Source organism: Emys orbicularis, chromosome 1 (assembly GCF_028017835.1).
Source record: "Emys orbicularis isolate rEmyOrb1 chromosome 1, rEmyOrb1.hap1, whole genome shotgun sequence".
Lineage (NCBI taxonomy): Eukaryota > Metazoa > Chordata > Testudines > Emydidae > Emys > Emys orbicularis.
Genome location: NC_088683.1, coordinates 170,164,555 through 170,171,863, shown reverse-complemented (window position 1 = coordinate 170,171,863; position 7,309 = coordinate 170,164,555). Strand labels below are relative to the sequence as shown.

At 40.5% G+C, this 7,309-nt stretch overlaps 1 pseudogene; it reads left to right on the top strand.

Moving 5' to 3' along the window:
* Nucleotides 1–6,076: 6,076 nt before the first annotated feature.
* On the top strand, nucleotides 6,077–6,229 carry LOC135873132 (5.8S ribosomal RNA; annotated as a pseudogene).
* Nucleotides 6,230–7,309: the final 1,080 nt, after the last annotated feature.

Here is a 7,309-nt window from a genome sequence, read left to right as displayed (position 1 = left end):
TTAAGGCCAGAAGGAGCCATTGGATCATTTATCAGCCAAGGGCTGATAAATTTCACCTGGTTACCCCAGGATAGAGCGCAATAATTTGTGTTTGGCTAAAGCACACCTTCCAGAAAGGCATCCCATCTTGATTTGAAGACATCAAGAGATGGAGAATGCACCTCTTTCCTTAGTCGTTTTTTCCAACATTCACCCTCACGGTTTAAAAATGCGTGTCTTACTTCCACTTGTTATGTTATTTGAAGATTGAATTTAAAGACGATTCTTCACATTCTACCTCAACTGATTTCTCTCTCAAAAGCAGGCGGGATTATAAGAAAGAAAAGCTTTCAGGGAACTGGTGTCACACACCACTTTTCCAAACTTCCAAAGCCAACAATAAGGACTATATCCTGCTCTGGCATACAGGCAAGAAATCTGCACGGCAGTCAAATGACAGATACCCATCCTTGCATCCAAAGCCTAAATTCAGCTTTAGCCAAGTACCAGCTAGGTAATTCTGGTTATGTTAAACAGTGTTACATATAAGAATTTAACTTGAGCAAGAGGTTGGATTATATTGACATTATGAAGGGGGGGGGGGGGGGGAAGACGACTTTCCTCTAACATTTCTATACGGAATAAGTGCTCCCATGTAAAGACACTTTACTGTAGTCCACAAACTACTTAATGGTATTCATAATAAATTCATTTTAACAAAACTGCGAATTTCAATATGGGTTGTGAGCCAAGCACACGCTATGGACAAATTCAGCCCTGCTGTAAGCAGGAGTTGACACCTGCTTATGCCTGGGCTGAATCTGATCTTACATAGGCCAAATTTTGCCCTTGGATAAGAAGGAACATGGGCTTCTGGATCTTATACACCAGGGTGGCCAAACATACTGACCCTCTGAGCTGCAAACGATAATCTTCAGAAGTTCGAGAGCTGGACTTCTGAAGTCTGCTAGGGTTTGGGGCTTCTGCCCTGCAGCGGGGTGGTGGGGCTAGGGGCTTCTGCCCTGAAGGAGGTGCCTGCCAGGTTCAGGCAGAAGTCCCGAGCTCCAGCAGGTGCTTCCCGGAGGACAGAAGCCCCGAGACCCCCCTCCCTGCAGGGCAGAAGCCCCGAGCTGCCCCCTCCCCCGCCCCCAGTGTGGTAGATGGAAATGGGAGGTGTGGGGCTCCACGAGCTGCACTTTAAACTGTAAAAGAGCCCCATGCGGCTCATGAGACATGGTTTGGCCACCCGTTATACACTGTGTGTTGACAAGGGCAAATAGAATTCACATTTTGTAACTTAGTGACAAACCTACTGATTGTGTTGTAAAATGAATACTGCTTGAAATATTACAATACTCTTTTCCTTTCCATATTTTACTTACATACACGTGTAGTACTGAATTAGACAATAAAGAAAAATATCTAAATCTCATATAGTCTTCCCCATTTGTGAGGATTTCACAAATCTTCACACAAATATTCTTTCCACATGTTATCTACCCAAATGCCTCATTTTCCTTTTGAAGAAGTTCCACAACTTGCTCCCACTACCTTTTAAAAAAAATTAAAAATAGCAGAAAGGTCTAGGATGCCCTGGTATATGTAAATTTAAAGAGAAAATAACACAAAGATTGTAATATACAAGAATTCAATGCATTATATCTTCTGCTTTGGGTGTTATTTGATAAATTAAGATGCATAAGCTAACTTGTACATAACATTTCTGAAAGGATACAATTATTTACAAGATTTCTAGCTGTAACATTATTTGAAATTTTCTTCTAACTATGCCTACCATAGCTTGTAAACATCAGTAAAGAATGTGCATTAATAACACACAGCATTTAGGGCTGGAAATCATGCCCTGCATGAGTGGCAATCAGCACTTTAAGAATTAGCATGGTAGAATTTATCAAATGCAAAGCTAGCACAAATTCACAGGAACACACAAGTGCCGCTGATAAAAGTGTGGTGCTCAGTCTTTTGTGCAAATATACTGTCGCTGAAACTTTTATCATAAAGGTATTAGATCAAACTGTTTTTAACTCTCAGCAATAAAACTTCAGTTCTCAGATACAATGGTGACAGGTGCTACATAAAACCTCAAAGAGGACAAATTACAGTGCATTTCACACTTTGAAAATGGTGGCAAAAACAGCCGTACAGATATAAACCAAGGATACGGATCATGTATGTAAACAATATTTGACAAAAAGTTTCAGTAATTTGCTCGTTTAATAATTTTGGTAGAAGAGTCACACACGACATGCAGGATACCATCTTATCACAGCAATTTCATGGCAATAGTGCGACGTAAAGTGTTGACAGTTAGTCCTCCACCACATTAGCTCAATGGGCTTGCCTGTTTATTTATCATATCAGATCTTAAACAAAGTTTTTCTTTTAAAAAGCAGCATTTGTAAAGGTGAAACTTAATTCACTGTATATTAGCATCAATGTAAAGCAGATTTTCAATGAACTGAAGAAGATTCAATTAGAAATCAGAACATTTCAAAGTTTAGCTCCTCAAGCCAGGGTGACAAATGTATTTATACATGTAACACTGCAGATAGGCACCCAATGGGATTCATAAGAAGTACCTAACCTACTTAGGCACTTCTTATGAATCCCACTGGGTGCCTAAGTAGGTTAGGTACTTAACGTCCATTGGCTGCAATGGACGTTAACAGCTGTACAGTTTTAATGGTATTATTTAAAGTGCTACAAACAAAAACTGCAATTTGATTTCAGTGAATATTTATGAAGAAAATTATATTAAGAAAACTTGCTATTTCTATTCTATTTCTTTGAATTTGAGAAAGTTCAGGATGACTCAGATTATAGACAGATAGAAAGAATTCTAGTTTTAGGTTAATTTAAAAAAAAATCAGAAAAATAGTTTTTGTAAAATATATACTGAAAAGACCCCACATTTCCCATTTTACCAAGAGCAGACAGCTGTTAATTGGAAGGGGTTGGTGGGTCAAATATTTCCCAACACTTGTTGGACCTCCGAATGTGGTGTTTTACAGGGAGCCATTTTTATAAACTTAATGGGTAAAAAAAATTTAAAAACACAGCAACAGAATTTTACTCCTAAAAACTGAACCATAGTTTGTCTAAAAATAAAATGTGAAAGTTAGAACCAACACCTAAAACTATGCACCTTGCACCGTTTTACACAATTCACCATATACCACTGTGAGTACCCAAGCTCTTTCTGTGTAGTAGTTGCAAGAACACTTATAGGAAAGACAGTAAGTGTTCTATTATTGAGTACCCTCTAGGTGACTAGATGTGAGCATTACAGACTTTGCCATTGCTACATGTGGGATAAGGCAAGTAAAGAGTATATTATATTATATACTAGAGAATAGTATTCTATACTAGTTAGTGGTACTTGAAGAAACTTTCAAAAGTATTTAAGTGATCTAGGAGTTTACAGCTCTTTTGAAAATGGAACTTAGGATCTTCTGAAAAGTTTTCCCCATTATCACTAACACTGCATATTAGTTAACAGCACATATTTCAGCTGTTCAGGCTCTTTTGAGCTGCAATTTTTAAAAGCTTATCTAATTTTGTTATTTTAAACTGGAGAGAGCAGACAGTGATCAGTAAATGGATACTTTTATCTTATTCATTCAAATGGAGAGAAGACTTCTGGTGACACTGATTATGATTTTTCCCCCTAAGTAATACCAATTGTAACTCAGTGCTGTAAAAGTGATAGATTACATTAATACGGCAAGGGCATATTGCCTATGCCGCATTAAAGCTTGTGAAAGTATTAGATTGGCAATATGGGGGAAAGGTCACTTACTTTATGTTGATGTTTTGTGACTAAACTCGAATAGCAGCCCATAATCAAATACTTTCCAGAGCAACATGAAACTATCCATTAGATGGCAATATTGAACAGCAAAATTAATGAACTGCCCACCCGATATACATTTATGGAAAATTTCTTAGCTAAAATTCAATAATTAGAACTGTTGTCTTCATTTTCTGAGGGGGGGGGGAGAGAGAACGAACTATTACCTCTGCTATGCATATAAAGGTACATGCAGAGTTAAAATCTGAAATACAGCTGAGGCTCTTTTGTGGACTTCTGATGGAAAGATCCAATCTGGGATGTTTTTCTGTACTTAACAACCCATGATAAATGAGTACCAAATTTCAAGATTCCAGCTCAATGGGAAAATTGGGTCCCCCAGTCATTTGTTACAAGTGTCTGCAATATTCAGATGCAAAGAGATGATCAAGATGACAAAACTTTAGTTGCTTAAAAACCTCTCCCAACCTATTCTATCAAATGAATTTCTGTATCCAGAGGGTTAGAGCGCCCATGAAATACTGTAACTCCAATAGCTGCACAAGGCTGCTCCCTTATCCCCCGTCAAAAAAAAATATATTGAACCCAAGAATTAGAACTCTAATAGGACTTTGTTCAAATAAAATATCCTTGAAAGAGTGTACATCTCTGGATTTTGCTTTAGCCCAGAAATGTGTATAATTCTTTAATCACTGATTTAAAATGTTCATACACGCACAAATTAAACAAGACCCCATAAGTATAGCATCTAAAATGTAGAGATAAAGTATTTTCTGCGTTGATGACATGGCATTAAGAACTATTTGAGGTCTATACTGAATGTGTTCTCATCAGATACTTGATAGCCTTCAATAACAGTCAAAATAGAAGTTTGGTCTTACTTTGCCTTAGTCTGCTCAGATGCTATTGTACTTGGGGCTAGTCTGTCCCACCACTTGTGCCACCATAGCTACACTTCTATTTTTACACCTTCCAGCGCCAATGTAGATATACCCTCAGTCAAAAAGACATTTTCTTTTATCCAGTCAACGGTCAGTTACCACTTCACTCACCTCACCACAACAACAAACATGAAAGACACAACAACTTTGGCTGAGAGTGCTGTGTTTGAGTAAAGGAAAGGACAGTAACACCACAGAGTCTCCTACTTTTCCATGTCAAGGTTTAGGGTGACCTGACTGATAGGATTTCAGTCAATCATTAGATAACGCCAAGCATTACCGAGTTGTTCATTTTGCCCAAGGAAGACTAGTAAGCCACTGAGATCTTCCAACAGCGCAGCTTCATTCCACAGACTTGCCACTTACTTCTGACCAACTTGTTAGATGGTGAATGGCTGTCCTACTTAACTACTGCAAAGGGTCCACTTATGTAAGAGTCCTTTTACTTTTTGTGAGCTAACCCTGACATAAGCTATTAGAAAATAAGGACTGAGAGAAAGGTTTCTATAGGTCCAGTCTCACTCTAGCTAAGGCCATGTCTACGCTACGGACTTTACAGCGGCACAGCTATACCGCCATAGCTGTGCCGCTGTAAGGTCTCCCGTGTAGCCACTCTTTGCCAAAAGGAAAGATCTTGCTTGCTGGCATAATTAAACCACCCCCACTGAGCGGTGTTCTCTATGTCTGTAGGAGAGCCTCTCCTGCTGACATATTGCTGTCCACACAAGCACTTTTATCAGTAAAACTTATGAGAGTCAGGGTTTTTCCCCCCCCATACCCTTGACCTACAAAAGTGCTAGTGTAGACAAAACCTAAAAATCAGATAAGAAAGGATACATTGCCAGATATGTCACATCCAATCTATGGTCTTGTCCATACAAGGAAGAGGGTGTGGATATAGCTAAACCAGCAAACCCTCCTAGTGGTCTGTACAAGTTCCCCCAACAAAATAAGCTACACCAGCAAAAGGGCTTTTTTGCTGCTGTAACGGCAGCGATGCTAGGGCTTTTGCCAGCATAGGGGTGTAATTTTTCCTACAGTCCTAACCGAGCCAGCTCTGCTGGCAAAACTTTAATGTACAGACCAGGCCTACAAGTAGAACACAGCAAGTGTGACCAGAACACTCAGGAGTGCTGAATAGGTTTAAGGGTAAAGTTTTGTGTTGTAACATGTTAATATCTACAATCGATCCCATCTACCAGGTGCACCTTGTCCCTTTCTGTAACTTGAGAGCCATTTCAGCACAAATTACAATGGGAATTTATACTGAAACTTTTTTTTTTTTTTTAAAGGTCACTTATATTGCAGTAGTGCCCAAAAGGCCCAGTCAGGATCAGGGATGCAACGTGCTACAAAACGATGAGGAACACAGCTGGCTGCGAGAATTAATGTGAATTGCAGGACACATTGATCATCGACACTTCCAACGCACTTGCAGCCCTGGGTTCCTCCCGGGGCTACACCTGGCTAAGCGTTGCATGAAGGTCAATCATCCCCGCGGATGCGGTGGGATGCAGACCTCCTCCCGTGGTGGTGGAGGGCCATGAGCAACCCTGCTGCCACCCTCTGCCGGAGGCGCGGCTGGGGTGACACAGGCACCGGGGTCAGTCCCTCGCCCCCCTTCCCATCCTCAGGAAGGGGAGCCCGTGGCTTTCCCCAACACCTTCATCACCCTAAGGTCAGACCCAATGCCCCGCAGCTTCGGGGAACTCGTCCCATTTGTGGAGGAGTGGTGTCACAGCAGGTGGTCCTGGGCGCCCCATCCACTCATACAGTCCCTGCCCAGGGAATTCCTACCACTACTTACTTGCACCTTCTTTCGGTAATTATTGTAGCTTTCACTGTGGTGTGGTTTTAGAAAGAAACAAATTAATAAAAAAGTGTTAGCTTGATCATTGCTGCCAGACCACAGGCCTGTTTCTCTTGTCAAGAGAGAGCAGATGTTTTCCTACTAATCTGTGACAGATATAATTTTTTGTTCATGCGTTTATGGGACAGGCTTCTGAAGTATATGAGAAATTATTGTGAAGAAAAAAATGTGGACACCAAATGGTATTGTTAAAGTAAATTCAGTAATAATTCATGTCCTCCTATGTAAGAAGGCAAAGAAAGGCCAGAATTAGCTGGAAAACTCTGTACTAATGGCCAGAGTTTCTACTGAATGATCCCCAAAAGAGTGGATGAGTTTGTCTCCCCTTGCAGCAGGGTTGGCCCTCCAAATGCATGGATGTCATGAAAACTGGATCTCAGAGCATCCATCAGATGACATGCTTCAATGGATTCCCCAGATACAACCAGGCTACACCTATTCCCAAAGAGGGCTGGGGTTAACATTTCATGTTAGATGTCTGGAAAAACTCACTGTCAGCATTAACTTATACAAACTCCCAGCAACTCTGGAGGGGAAATAATTCCACAGAAAGTGGTTCTGACCCATTTCTGCTTTCTTTCCTGGCCCTATTTTACCCTTCAAAAGCTGTGGAGTCCCAAATGCACATTCATCCTGCCCAACCCAACTTTTAAGTAAAGAACTGTGTTTTTTCCCTCTTTTTACCTT